Source organism: Amblyomma mixtum, chromosome 1, assembly GCF_055824585.1.
Source record: "Amblyomma mixtum isolate Tamu chromosome 1, ASM5582458v1, whole genome shotgun sequence".
Lineage (NCBI taxonomy): Eukaryota > Metazoa > Arthropoda > Arachnida > Ixodida > Ixodidae > Amblyomma > Amblyomma mixtum.
Window position 1 is genome coordinate 270,922,327 of NC_143012.1, and position 15,137 is coordinate 270,937,463.

Sequence of the window (15,137 nt, forward strand, 5' to 3'; positions counted from 1 at the left end):
CTCGTAGTTACAAGCACAGAGAAAAAAAGTAAAGATTACGCTTTAAAAGATGAGCCACTCATTGTAAGGAAAACAAGATGAGGGGGGGAGGGGCGACGCTTTGGTCGAGAGTTGCGCAGCTTCTTGTTTAGGACATACATAAGAACGATAAACGTATTGGTCGGGAGTGCTTAAAACGCGATCATTGCTGTTGGGTGTGAATTTCTACTTTTTAATTTTAGAGATCTAGAGTCCAGTAAGCTTTTTCATAAAAATTAAAGTTTCCACAAATATAATCCTCACCTATATTTTGTAATAATAGAATGAACTCAAATAAAACTGGTGGCTAAGAAGAGTTCGCGCAAAAACTAAATAATGATTTTTAATGTCATTCCATGCCAGACTATGTATTAAGTTCTGTCGTATTTCTTCGCTGTTTCGTTTGTTTTTTTTTTTTTGCGTGAACGACAGGCGCTTTGCGAATTGTCAAGGAGACTTAGCAGGAGACTCGCGGCGAGGACAAGGCTTTGCAACACACAGCAGCTTCCTAATCTGATTTGGTTGTATTGCTGAAAAGAAAAGAAAAATATTAATGAAATATTAAGGCATTCCTTTCTTGACAACGCCCCAGTACAGTACTCAAGTAAAACTTGTTGCTGGGTGAGTTGGTGCATAGTTTCCTAAAAAAGTTAGCGCAACACAAAAACAATCACGAGAGTCATATTCTAGTACAGAGACATATTCCAGCGTCTAGTGCGAAGTAGTGATCTAAGACGCCTCCCGCGGGAATAATGATTTATTTTCCACTAGCAATGCGGGTTACATGTGAACTGCGGATAGGTTTTACAATCCGTAAGAACGCAAAAATCGCCCGTATACGAAGGCGGCTGGGGAACTTTCATAATTTGCCTTGATAATGACCACTATAGTGTCGGAAAGCATTCGGCCAGTTCCAGTGCTCAAATTCCTTGTTTTTGTGTTAAAATAAAAGAACAACTTGCGCTTCAGCGACCAACTAGTGGCAATAGCTGTTTGCCAATACCCATTCGTTTTCTGCTAGTAGTACACAGTTCACGTTTACCGCTTTATATGTGGGCACTGAGAAGTTGGCTTTGTTCTTTTGGCTGGCATATCGCAGTAACAAAAGAACAATTCATTATAGCAATATAATTCTTAGCCTTACGAGCCGCTAAGTTTTTGGTGTTTGACTAAGAGCAGAACTGAACAATAAGAATAGAAAACGCAAAACACGATAACGAAGTATTTACTTCGAAAGCTACCATGTGGTATCTATTCACGCCATGGAGATGTAGTGTATTTTTGATGAATAGTAATCCAAGAGATATTGCGTATGTGATACACTAAAGAAATGAAGAAGAAATATAACTGCTCAGAGAAGTCTTTCCGCGTACAGCACCTCTTTAGTGACATGCTACTGCTCCTAGAAGTAAAAAACAAACAAACCAAACACTGCGGCAAAATTCTTCAGGAAGGTGGACACGTATAGGTTTCTCAAGGTAAACATCTGCCCTTCTATAAACATTAATTTACTAACAAAGACGGTTTCAGTGAAGCAGCTCAGTCGTCGATGTCGTACAGAATTAATTTCTTCTGCATTTAGCGAACTACCAACTTCTCGAGTTGATGCAAAAGAATGAGTTTAATTTCACTTCACTCCCGGGTTTCGCTCATCAACTACTCTTGATAAGTCCTACTATGTTAGAAATCGTATCGAAACGACGCTTTCTATTTCGTTAGGCCTCCTCTCTTGCCTAGAAAGAGCATTTCCCGAGGCTTATTTTCTGTATTTTCCGGATCAAGAAGGACAGAGGTAAAAATAATTTAGTTCAAGTAGGCTCACTTTGCACAGTGAAAAAAAGTACACCACCTTAAACCTAGGGTGAATATACACACGTTCACATTCAAGAAAGAGCAATGTCGGAAAAGCATGGCATATGGTTGGGTGATGACACCGATGCAGATAAAAACACAAAGGGCGAAAGCAGGAAAGTAAGACGAAAGCTATTCGAAACGAGCAGCCATGCACATGAAAGGAGGTGGGGCGATGGGGCTGCGCACTGGCCGGAACGACGACGACGGCTACGATGCAGACCCTCCAATTTCCCTTACTGCTCTTAGCCCCCTGTAATTAGAAGGTCCAGTTCAGTGGCTGCCCTATTTTCCATAGTGAACCATATTTTAGGCAAAATGAGACCAGCGGCGCGGAGCCCATAATAGAACGAGCTCGCGTGGAGGGCGCCCTCGCGCGCTTCCTTTCATTAAGCGTCTCTTTTAGCAGGAGCTCCCTATGCGGCTCTTGGCAGTTAGGGCGCAGAAGCGCGTAGCCTCTCGTTAACCGTCCGCCTCCGATGTTTCTCTCGACCTGGAACGCACCGAGCACCCGAGCTGAAAACTGAAGCGCGAGTGAGCTCGGCAGGCGGTCATATCATTTTATTATCTATGCCTATTACCCGAGGGAGCCGCAGCGTACGTAAGAGAGGAGGTGATAGAAGGAAAAGGGTGTGATTGTAAGCGAGTGCGTGCGTACGCTGCTGCCCTTAAAGCTCATGCTTTTTTTCCCTTACGCTTTGTGCCCGCGCTAAGAGGTTCCCATCACACTATATTCTGCACGGAACCGATCGCTTCGTTCTTTGCCGGTGTTCCCCGCAAAATAAAAAAAAGAACTATCCGGTCCTGTGCCACGCCCTCGGAGAGTCCAAGTGAACATGCCGGGCCTTCCTTCGTGTTACTTAGCCCTGCGCGATTTTCCTTTTATTTCCTGCCTCGTGTATAATTACGTCATGATATGCGGTTACTGGGGCAGATTCTACATTAACGGCTTTTTAAAGCGATAGCTGTATGAGTGTGCGTTTGATTTAGGTTTACTGGTTTATTGGGATTTAAGGTCCCAAAGCGACTCAGGCTGTGAGAGCCGCCGTAGTGAAAGGCTCCGGAAATTTCCACCGCCCGGGGTTCTTTAGCGTGCACTGACATCGCAGAGTACACGGACCTGTAGAATTTCGCCTCCATCGAAGTTCAGCCGCCACGGCCAGGATCAAACCCGCGTCTTTCGGGCCAGCACCCGAGCACTGTAACCACTGAGCCACCGCGGTGGGGCTGTACGCGTGTGTGTTTGTGTGTGTGTGTGTTTCAGAATTTCTTTAAAATACTTGACATGGCCGGAGGTAGCATGATGTAAACATAACCCTTCGATTTACAAGTTAGTTGCTGATGTTAATATCGAGATTGGCTGGCCAGAGTGCCCTGCTTCCAAGGGGGCATAGGTAGTGTGGACTTTCAAATGGGGCATGCAACCAAATAAAGCGGAGCTGAGCGGTTTCAAATATCTATCACACTCGACACTTTATGCCGGGTGTATTGTGCTTCAAGTGAAGCATAGTGGATCACGAAAGTCCCGAGTAGTTCCAAGTGTGGAGTAAAGGGAAAGAAAATATATTCTTTCCCCAGCATTCATGCCTAATTACTTTTACTTCGTGAGTCATTATAGGGAGCACACCCCGAGCCTTCACGTGGATGAAGGTCGTCCGAGCATACCGATCGAAGCGGCCAACACAGAGAGAAGATAGAACATATGGAGGGGCGGTAATGGAAGGCAGAACGTAAGAAATATAGAGAGGAAATGGAGAAACGCTGTTGCCGAAAGGGTGATTGAAGGAAAAGTAAAAAAAAAACAGTGATCAACAGAGAACGAAGGGGAGAAAGACAAGAAGTCGGAAAAAATGACGTGTGGCTGTTGCGGGGGAGGAAGTAGAATGATCCAAGTCTCAGGTGTGCACAATGATGCCAATAAGCCTGAGGTCATCGCCAACCGCTCGCTATCGGAACCGCGAAGGTTATCAGCCACGCGAACCTGCATAATAGGTTCTGTGTTTCTCTCTCTTTCCGAGCGGCTGCAGCTAGGGAGATTTTGCAGGTGTGAGACCGACGCCGGCGGCAGCGAGTAGAAGGTGGACCTTCAACTTCCGGAACAGCCGTCTAGAGCGAAGTACGTGCTAGGGAGGCCGCGGTTGAGCGACTACGTGGAAGTGTCACTGCAGAGCAGCCATCACTTCCTACAGGTTGTTTAACTCGGCCTTTGCCGAGTGTACCCAATTTTTCTTCGTAGAACGACAAGGCTGAGTGGCATGGCTGCTTTTTTGAGCCCTGAAGTCTTCAAAACGCCCATGTATCAAAATCCGACGTATTTTATTAGACAGAAAGTGTCAACTGTTGCTTTTTCGCAGTTATCAGGCAATGAAAACTAACCTCTTATCCTATGTAGCGTACAGGCACACAAAATAAATAAGTTGCAGTTAATTGCTATTTATTCACGCATATGCACAACATTTGCGGGCTTTATTGCAAGGTGTTGTGGGACAGCAAAAAACTCTTTAGAAGCCCCCTAGAGAGGAATGATCTTCAAATCTGAAGACAGTCTCAGCGATTGTTCTCTGCTTCTTAATGATTGCCTCAGCCTCTACAAAGACCTGCGTAAAGCGTATTCATCTCAAAAGTAAATGGTGTTAGAAATAATGCAGTCATAATGCACATAATGCAGCCGCTGAAGGGTTCTTAATTTTAGTCGGCTGGAAAAGGCAGCTATAAATAAGTACCGCAGACTGACCTTTTAAAAATTTCAATTGTGTTTTTTCTGTTTAATCGTGATGTTAATTACAGTATCACGCTCAAGTGTGAGGCAGGGTGTGCTAAGGAAACTTCTCAGCCATGGAAAGACGCTGTTATAGACTGGAGTTAGGATAAAAATATATCTTTTTAGTAAATGTAAGGTCACGGCGTTCAAGCAACTATGTTAATATCAATATTTCCGCAAAACCTTGTCCTGTTCAACGTGTGTGTGGCTCAATTCCTGATGATGCGCAGTAATTCTTTCCCAATTGCATATATTTTAAACCGATGGAAATATGATTCATGCGTCATATGTTCACAAGAACGTAGGTTTTAGTTTTGTTGCGAAAGCAACACTACGCGAGTCAATTAGCTATTTCGCGGAGCTGACGAAGGGCCATACTGCGCATGCGCGAGGAGCGGTGAAGTCACACGGCGCACAGCTGGCGCGCCGCCGCCGTCGCTGCGCGGGTGACTCAGAGGTGCCGCCGCCGCGCTCGCCTGTTGCGCATGAGCAGTAGCGGCGCATAGCTAGTGTGCCGGGGCCGCCGCCGCTGCCGCTGCCGCGCGCTCTCCATCGCCTCTCTCTCTCTCCTCGCTGCTTTCACAATCCTCCAGGTTTAACCAGAGCTGAACCACTGCCAATTTTTTACCTTAAGCCAGTATTGACCACGTTGAATCTGCTACAAGTTCATAAAAGGAAGACGTCCATATATGCAAGAGGCCTCATATCTTCTTGGGAAGCTTTATTAGTCTTCTGGCCATCGAATAAACAGCGTTTTGGTTGAGCCACAACACATGCGTATATGGCAGTAGACTCGACCGCGGCTCAGTTGAGATCACATTTCAAGTAGTTGTCAGGACAGGTAATGCTCGTCTGGTTCTGCTCATTTACGTATATACATTTTCGATAATAAACAAGTGTTCCAGGAAATAATACCTACTTAATTTTAAAAATAAAGTACATTTTATTCCAAAACATGCTGTTTTCCACCCCTTCGGATTTGATTTTACAATGGAAGGTAAATCGCAAGTCACATGATGTAGGTAGCCTAATGCACCTGAGAAAACTTAGAAAAGAGAGACCCTCGTCTTCAAGCAGTTCCAGAGAACGAAACAAAACACATTGTCAAGAAGATAACGGAAAATAATTGCTCGCTTCGTTGGATATTACGCAACGTCGCGCTCTCAGGCCGGAGTAATCATATTAAACAAAGCAGCGAAGTTCGCTTGCAATCTGCCTCAGGCAAATGCGCTTTTCACTAGATAACAGAACAAAAAGTAATGCAGAAAACAAAACACAACCGCACTGCACGATGGCGTCGTGTCAAGCGTTGGTGTTTGGGAGGAACAACCCTAATGCGGGATGGCAACGTATTTTCCTCGCGTCAGTGCCGATACAGCCGACGTGAATGCAAATCGATTTCGAGCGACGGCCAGCTAAGGAGCCCCCGTCACGCAGCTTGGTAAACATGTCGCAGAAACCATGACAAGACACGTCCCGGTGGGCACGGACGTCAAGCGAACGGTTGTCTTTTTGCTGAGTAGTCTTGTTTTTCTTTGTATTTCTCGTTATCGTGCGCATCGCTGCTGTAATCATTTCTCCTGGTTGTTTTTTACCTAGAAATACGTTTGTGTTTCATAGTAGGGCCCTGTTGATTTAATTAGACAACATAATGTGCTTTCTATTTGGAGGCAGAAGGGCGCCGCCGCTTTCAGTTTTAATGCAACAGCATTAGAAACCGCATAGGGCCAACATGGGTCGTAGGACCTAAATCTAATTTATTATCTGGACGGAAGTGACGTCACCAGACCGGAAATGACGCCACTTTCGGTATCAACAGCTGCTAATGAAGTCGTATTGCCAACACAAGATGGAATTAGATTTCCATATGAATGTTATGGTCAACACGACACCTGTGCAATGTATTGCAGCCAGTCGTACAAAGTTAAAGAAGGTACGATAAGATTATGTTCATAATCTTTGGTGCGTCATAGAGCATGCTTTCAGGGACTCCTTCATTGTATCTAATTTGCGAAACAGCACTCTGAACTAATGAGCGAAGGTAAATGAACGCTTTTGATGAAGGAGGATATGCAAATTTTGGACCTTCGCCTTTTGAGCCCCTTGGAGATGGTTTAAATGGGTTGGCAGCAACAGATAACAGCTATTACATCCTTTTACATGACAATAATTCGCATTCCTGCGACGACTTTTGTTCTACTATTTCGCAATTTTCTGGCGCAATGATAAGAAGACAGCCTTTCAGCACTTTGCAACAACGGGTCTCTAACCTGAGAGCGCAGCGTCTTTTATTGCTTTCACGCAATAATGGCATCATTGACTTCTTGACTTGATTACATCAGCGAATTATTTTTGTGCATGTACCTATTATCTATTATGCCCTGAAGACGCACCGGTATAAAACATTCAGTTTGAATTGACTGCATATTGAGTCCTTGTAGACTCTATTATGCCATTTCAATACGAACTCATGCCTTATTGAGCTCGTTCGTTAAGACTTCAAAACGTTATCTGTTTATATGTATCAAAAGGAAGTCAATCGCGTAAAGTTCAGCTGAGTTTCTTTTTTAATTTGTGCCAATACAGAGCATTTGCCTGCAGGTCAGTTTAATCTCGGTTAATTTTGATCCGCAATAACTTCCCTGCACCTTATTGTTTTTAATAGAACGCTGAATAAAACGCTGATAGCAGTGTTTGAAGTAGAACATTTCTGTGTTGTTTATGGCACAATGACTGGGAACATTGAAGTATTGGTACGAAAGGAAAAAAAAAACATTTCAGACTAGGAAGTATACGTCATGCATCGATTTCAAGACCAGAGTTGTACTTTTTTTCGCTGTGCGTGTACTATGACTTCCTTTAAACTAACATTTATTTGCAGTCAAACGTCATGGTTTGTGCAACCCATACATCGCATCAATGTCCCTTAAAGAGTTTTTTTAATTTTGCGGTGATAACAACTCATCAATAATACCACAGTGTGCAACGTTCATCGCGAGTATATAAGCGTGAGCACCTAGGTTTGATGCAATGAATATTGGGGTCCAAGATGTTTATGCGCTGTACTAAGGCCGCCACCAGGAGCTTTTTACTTCCCACTTTCTCAAAACTGGCCAAAGGCCTTTGCTTCAAACTTTAGTAGTTTGTTTAAAAATTGCTGTTTGGCATATATTGTTGGTTTTGTGGAATCTTAAAAGAGTATCATTGGTGAGTATGCGTGGCGTTGCCGAAAAGTTCGAATATATTACGTAATGCAAATTTTTGTTGTATTTTAAACAAGAAAAAAATTGTAATTTTCTGGTACTGTTGACGTTCACTTTCCGTTCAAAAGAACTAATCGAGTGTAATCAACTGAGTCTCAATTGCCACAATGCATTGCGGTGCAGTTTGAACGCGGTGCCCAATATGTTACAGTAACTCAGTGAAGCACCTTAATACCATGTTCACTCATTATCAAAAGGCTCTATTCAGCAGGATTAATGACCCATTAATATATACTGGAAGTATTTTTGTAAGGAGCAATAAAATATATATATACCCGAACTAAAAAAAAACACTCAAGTACCCTTGCTGTATGAATGCGTTGACGTCGTCCTATACAGCGTAGTTAGAATATGTCTTCTCGCGCTCCTAAAGCCAAGAAACGAAGAGGACTAACACGCTTTGTGAGAAGCCTTGCAATTATAGTATGTTAGAATATGAGGCCAGATATTTAGAAAGACGGACAATTCTGGTGAAAAGAATCAGTATGGTGTCAAAAAAAAAATTACAGTTCCCCTTCTCCGCGCTACTGCGGCAGGATGCTGTCAAAAAGAATAGAGGAGGCTGCCTGGAGCAATAAACACCCTTTTTTTCTTCGTCGATTCTTTCTAGTGAGTGCAAAATTCTCCTGTCTAACTGCTTGAGCAGCATTTTTCCCGGCGTAGGTTCTGCAGTCAGTTGTGGGGAATATTGGACTATTAAGTCCTGATCACGTTCAACACCACGACGTGATGGTTGCGCAAGTATTCCTTACTAACTGTAATACAAGCCTGTGTGTCCCGGCGGTCTCAATAATACTGCAGCAAACAGTTCTTGTCGAGTGGAAACCCAGCATTTACTGGATCTCGATAAAAAAAAGAGAGAGAGAGAAAGAAGAGCAACTACGGGGACCACGTGTACACACATTCCTGCTTGGACATTGTTTTCTGGGTGCATCCTTGAACACTGTGAATTTGAGAGAAAAGCGTCAAGCGGTTCTTTCATGACAATTATTGACCTCCTGTGGGATGGCACTGTCGACATTCCGCTCATCATATCATCATATCTGCAAAAATCAGAACAAGACGCAAGGGAAAAAAAATTGCACAAATGGAGCGCAAGGGCACGTTTTGTTGGTGTAGCACCGTTCCCTTTATCGACTGTACCGGCGGCTGTTGTGCGCCCCGCCGACGATGGCTAGAGGAAAGGTCAATTTTCTCAACATGAATAACAAAGCGGTATAGCTGGAATCTAAAAGGAGAGAGGATGCCGATGCGGTAACAAAAAGACAGATCCATTTCACACTTTGGGCTACAATGCGCAGATCCATTGTTCCGCGCAAGGCGCCACAAGCTGCTAAAAAATCAAAACGACGTGCTTTCTCTCGCGCTAGGCAGCCCAGCCGGGCACGTCGCCAGGAGGGGTGCACGCGTCGCGAAGGCATAATGCGCGGCGATTAGCGCTTGCGCCCTTCGCAATGACTAGAAAAACGAGGGCGCGAAGCTGCAGGGCAAAAGTGTCTTCTTCAGCGACGAAACAGCCGTAGGGTCCCGGTCGAGCGGCATCTCCGAGGCAGCGCGATGCGAGCGAATGGTAGATTATAATAAACCGCTGCATTATGCCGAGCGGAAACGAAGGTAAACAGTGGGGGTTAGTGGGAAGAGAGAACTGGGATGGCCTTCGCCTTTGCTCTCTCTCTCTCCTGTCGAGGAACCAGAGAGCATGACTTGTTTATGTATGCATGCGTGAACGATAATGCCTCGCAAGCGCCCACCTCGTCGTTTACTTTTCCGGCTCGCTGTTTCGTGGTGTTGGGAAGACTCTGGTGGCGTATCGATTCCATTCTGCGTCGAAAGCGCCCCGTTGAGCTGCCGTTGTTTTCGCACGCTGCTCCCTGCCTCCCTAGCCTCCGGCTTATCCAGAACTTCGAGCTCCGCCAACAAGCGCACTCTTACTTGCATGCGCAGTCGTCACAATGGCAGCCTTTGCATACAGCATACCAGGACGTACGCGCAGCAATAGAACAATGAAGATATTAAGTCACTAGAGTATCTCGCGTCGTAAATCGGATTATGGTAGCTTGGAAAGCCTGAGAGGAAATGTAGTTGTGGCGAGTAGGCAAACGTGACCTATGCCGATTTTAGAGCTCTGTTTCTAAACCATTTAGTTTGGTTTATTGGTTTATTGGGATTTCACGTTCCAAAGCGACTCAGGCAATCAGGGACGCCGTAGTGAAGGACTCCGAAAATTTCGACTACCTGGGGTTATTTAACGTGCTCTGAAATCGCACAGTACTTCACTTCACTTCACTTTATTACCTTAAAGGCCCCCAGGATTGCGGGTATTACATAAAGGGTGGGTTACATTGAAAAATCAGATTGAATAAACAAAGAAACAACGTAAGATACAAATATTATTCGCTTTTGAAGGCAGCAGCTAAACAGTTCGCAAATGTTGATGGGCAGGTGATTGCGGCAATGTCGTGTGGAAGGCTGCTCCAGTCCAGTCGCTCCAGTCCAGTCGCTAACTACCAGGCGCTCCGGTTGCCAACTCAAGCGTATAAGGAGCCCCAATATTAAGGCTGGTAGACCAAAAGTCGCACATGAGGGACAGGAGCCCGCCCTCAACCTGCCCAGCGTGACGCAACCTGCTGTCATTGGGGCACCCGGCTCAGAGGCGGGCCCCTTCCTTGTAAGCATAAATTCTAATCATAATCATGGCGGACATTAATAAACCGCGATGGTACTCGCGCAGCAATTCGGCCCCTGTCCAAATTTTACAGTGGAACTGCAGAGGTTTCAAGGCCCGTACTAAGCGGGCTGACCTACGGCTTTTCCTAACAACATTCCCCAGTCCTCTTGCTGTAGTGGCCCTCCAAGAGCCGGGGGACGCAGCCACCCTCACAAATTACTCAGTGTATCAGCAGGATGCGCAGAGCTGCCTTTGCGTACATAAAAATTATACGGCCTCCCCGGTGGACCTGGATTACAAGGCGATTTTCTCGTATGCGATGGTGACGATCCTTCCGCTACGCAAACAGGACCCCCCATTACACGTACTCAACGTCTACAGCTCTCCCAAACTTCCAAACGTCACATTTGCAGACTTATTCAGTCGGGCGTTAAAGGTGGCGAACAGGGGCCCCCTCATAATCGTTGGGGACTTTAATGCCCCTAGCCCCTTATGGGGATACATACGTGAAGAAAAACGAGGACGCAAGCTGGCGGTACTTGCGTCAACGTTGGGCCTTACTCTTCACACGGACCCTGCACAACCCACTCGCATTGGGAACTCCGTGGCACGCGACACGTGCCCAGATCTCACCTTTACCAAAAAGATTAGATATGCGGAATGGCACAACACCGAGGAAACCCTCCGTAGCGACCACTGCATCCTTGCGACCACAATCCGCACCAAACCCCTTACAAGACCTCACACAAAAGCAACCCTTCCAGACTGGACCAAACTCAGATCCAACTACACTAACCCTACCCCTATAGCGGATCAAGGTTACACTACCTGGTCACAACACCTCATCTGCCAACTCAAAGATACCGAACACCACGTTCAGCTCTCAGAGGCGAACCCGGCGGTGGACAACCACCTCCTTCACCTCTGGGAGGCCCGGCATAGCCTCGTCCGCCGATGGCGCCGGCAGAAGTACAATCGGCAACTCAAAATCCGCATCGCGGAACTCACCCAACAAGCGGCAGAGTATGCGGCCCAACTCGCCGACTCGAACTGGGTAGACCGATGCAACACCGCTGCTCGGCAAATGTCGAGCCGGAGCACGTGGCGCCTTTTCCGCGCCCTCATTGATCCGACCCAAACCCGCACCGAAACACAAAAACATCTTCAACGAGCAATTCACACCTTCAACGGAGACACTGCCAAACTGGCTGGCGCGCTCCGAGACAAATACGCGTATCTGTACACAGACCAGGATTCGCGTGGTCCGGCGTACTCGTATGCAGGTTCTGAGAACGCAGAGCTGGATCGAACGTTCCAGCTTCACGACCTCAACGCGGCCCTGGCGAAAATGAAACGAGGGACAGCACCGGGCAGGGACAAGATAACTGTGAAACTTCTCGCTAACCTACCCGAACCGGCCTACGAGCGACTGCTCGAATACTTCAATGCCATCTGGACGGGAGGTACGCCTCTCCCAGTGGATTGGAAGACGGCTCTCGTCTCATTCATACTCAAACCAGGCAAACCTCTCAACACTGACAACCTCCGGCCCATATCTCTCACTTCTTGTGTGGGAAAGTTGATGGAGACCATTGTCCGTGACAGATTATCCACCTACCAAGAAACACACAACGCCTTTGCAGACACCATGTACGGGTTCCGCCCACACCGGTCCGCACAAGATGTGCTGCTGCAACTTCATAGAGAGATTCTTGATCCCGTCGAGCACCCTAGCGATGACAAGGTGGTCCTCGCATTGGACTTGCGGGGGGCTTTCGACAATGTTACTCATGATATCATCCTCTCCCACCTGTCCCAAGTGAACTGTGGGTATAACACATTATAATACTTCAAGCAATTCCTCACAGATCGGCAATCATATATCCGACTCCAAGACAGTGAACATGGCCCGTACAAACTTGGTACGGGAGGGACTCCAGAGGGAGCAGTCCTCTCGCCTCTTCTCTTCAATCTGGCCATGATGAAGCTCCCTATCCTGCTGGGTAAGGTCCCAGGTGTGCAGCATGCCCTGTACGCGGACGACATCACCCTCTGGGCAAAAGACGGTTCGGTTGGAGAAATCGAGGCCAACCTGCAGCAAGCGGCGGCTATTGTGGACGATTATGCACACCGCTGCGGCCTTGAGTGCTCCCCGAGCAAATCGGAATTCGTGCACATACGTCCCAATCCGAGGTGCACAACCAAAATTGCCCTCTCCCTGCTTAGTGGCCCGATACCTGGACACGATGAAATCAGAGTATTGGGACTCTACATACAAAACAACCGCAAGATTGACACCACGCTGAAGAAACTCCGCAAGGTGGGGGATCAGGTGGGCCGTATGGTCCGCCGGGTATCAAACAAACGAGGGGGGTTGCGATGCAAAGACGCCCTGTGGCTGGCCAATGCATTCGTAACCAGTCGAATCCTGTATTCGGCACCGTACCTCTACCTGCGCAAATGCGTTGAGAACGCTTTCGAAGTGATTCGCCGAAAAATCTATAAGAGAGCTCTCGACCTCCCAATTGCAACATCCAACCAACGTCTCCTCGGCCTGGGGATGACGAACACCTTTGGGGACCTGCGCGAGGCTCATCTCAGCAATCAATACTTGCCGTTAAGCAAAACACGTGCGGGTAGCCGCCTACTGACCCGCCTCCACATCAATTACACAACCCAAGAGGAGAAGCGGGTATCCATGCCCGAGGCCTGGCGCTTCGCACTAAAGGTTCGCCCCCTACCCAATAACATGACAAAAGATGTCCATGATGGCCGCCGCCTCGCGCGAGCGGAGGCCATTTCCAAGCAGTATGGTGCTCGACCAGGGGTATTTTACACGGACGCGGCAGGTCCACACCATGGGGGTTGGTACACGGCTGCCGTTGTCCACCAAAACAACCCAGTTCAGGGCCTCACCTTCCGTGCCCCCAACATTACATTCGCGGAGGAAGTTGCTATCGCACTTGCAGCTGCGGATCCAGCGTCCCGAGTCATTATTAACGACTCAAGAGAAGCTTGCCGCAATTTTGAGCAGGGCCAAATTCCAGATCGTGCTTTTCAAATTTTACACAGATGTGAGTACCGGGATTTCCCAACCCGGCGCACCATCATCTGGGCCCCAGCACATGCGGGGATGGAGGGAAATAAGGTAGCGGACACTACCGCCCGTGCGCTTAACCACCGGGCATCGCCTCTTTCGCCGCCTGATCCGGCTACTGATTTTAATCCGGCTATTACTTTTCGGGAGATCTCTCTCCTGTATCAAAACGCTCACGGCCGATACCCACTCCCCTGTAAAGGCCTCAATAAGGCAGAGGAGTGTTGGCTACTTCGGCTCTACACCAACACGGTACTGTGCCCGGCAGTGCTACAACATTTGAATTCGGCTTTTTCGGGCGAGTGTCCACACTGTGGGGAAGTGTTTGCGGACACGTATCACATGGTGTGGGCATGCCCTGCCAATCCTGCTTTCCCACCCCACCCCCACCCCACCCGAGAGGACTGGGAGGCTGCCCTGCTCAGCTGCCCAACTCTCCAGGACCAACGAGCCCTGGGGAAAAGAGCCCGGGCCGCCGCGGAGGCCACAGGGGTCCCGGACTAGGGATCCCTCCTAGTGATTGTGAGGGCCGGGCCCTTCAGGCACGGTCCAAGCAATACCTCTGTATATAGTATAAATAAATGTTTTACACCACCACCACCAGTCCAGTACACGGGCCTCTAGAATTTCGCCTCCATCGAAATTCGGCCGCCCCGGCCGGGATCGAACCCGCGTCTTTCGGGTCAGTAGCCGAGCGCCGTAACCACTGAGCCACCGCGGTGGGGCTAAACCATTTTGTGGCTTCATGCTGTCGCCTCTTAAATAAGAATCTTAAAGGTATGTGCGTCATTAGTGACAAGGAAAGCCAATGACGGATTAAGAATATATGAACAAAGAGGACCAAAATGAAAAGGCATCGTGGCATTGAATGTCTGTAGCGCTGAGAAAAGAATGCGCATAAGAAAGACCGATGAATCAACAAGAGATAAAAAGATGACATAAAACGGAACCTAACTGAAAATGCGGTCGCCCACTCGCAGTAATTCTCACGCCGTGCAAAACCGCCAGCACTACTGCCGAGAAGGAGCTGGGACAGTCTGATATAAAGTACGAGAAAACATCGAAAGATACGCGCTCGTGAATGGCATCCCTGGCCTGAGAAATCCTCCAATCTTTTTGTGAGCTCCACGCTGTCCAATGAAAAAACACGTTTCAGGAGATCTCAAAAGTGCCGCAATCTTTGCGTATGCCACTAAACGTGCGAAACTAAGACGGTAGGGGAAAGGAATAAACCAGTTTGCAGGGAATGTGATTCGAAAAAGGCTCAGAGAGAGGAAAACTCTTTTATCTTGAGTCTGAGGCCACGGCGGCTCGTTGAGGTGAATGGGCTGTGGCTGCATCTCGGCGTGGTGTAGCAAGTACCAACGCGTGAGTGATGTGGGCCACGAGACGTGGTCTGAGTGTTAGCGGCAGTGCAGCAGGAAGAGCAGCCAAGCTCTGCCGCAGAATATGAGTGGCCAGGGAGTGGCCATGGCCGAT

General features: G+C 47.6%; 1 pseudogene; it reads left to right on the forward strand.

The window, feature by feature from the left end:
- Positions 1 to 10,512: 10,512 nt before the first annotated feature.
- Positions 10,513 to 14,162, forward strand: LOC149371676 (uncharacterized; annotated as a pseudogene).
- Positions 14,163 to 15,137: the final 975 nt, after the last annotated feature.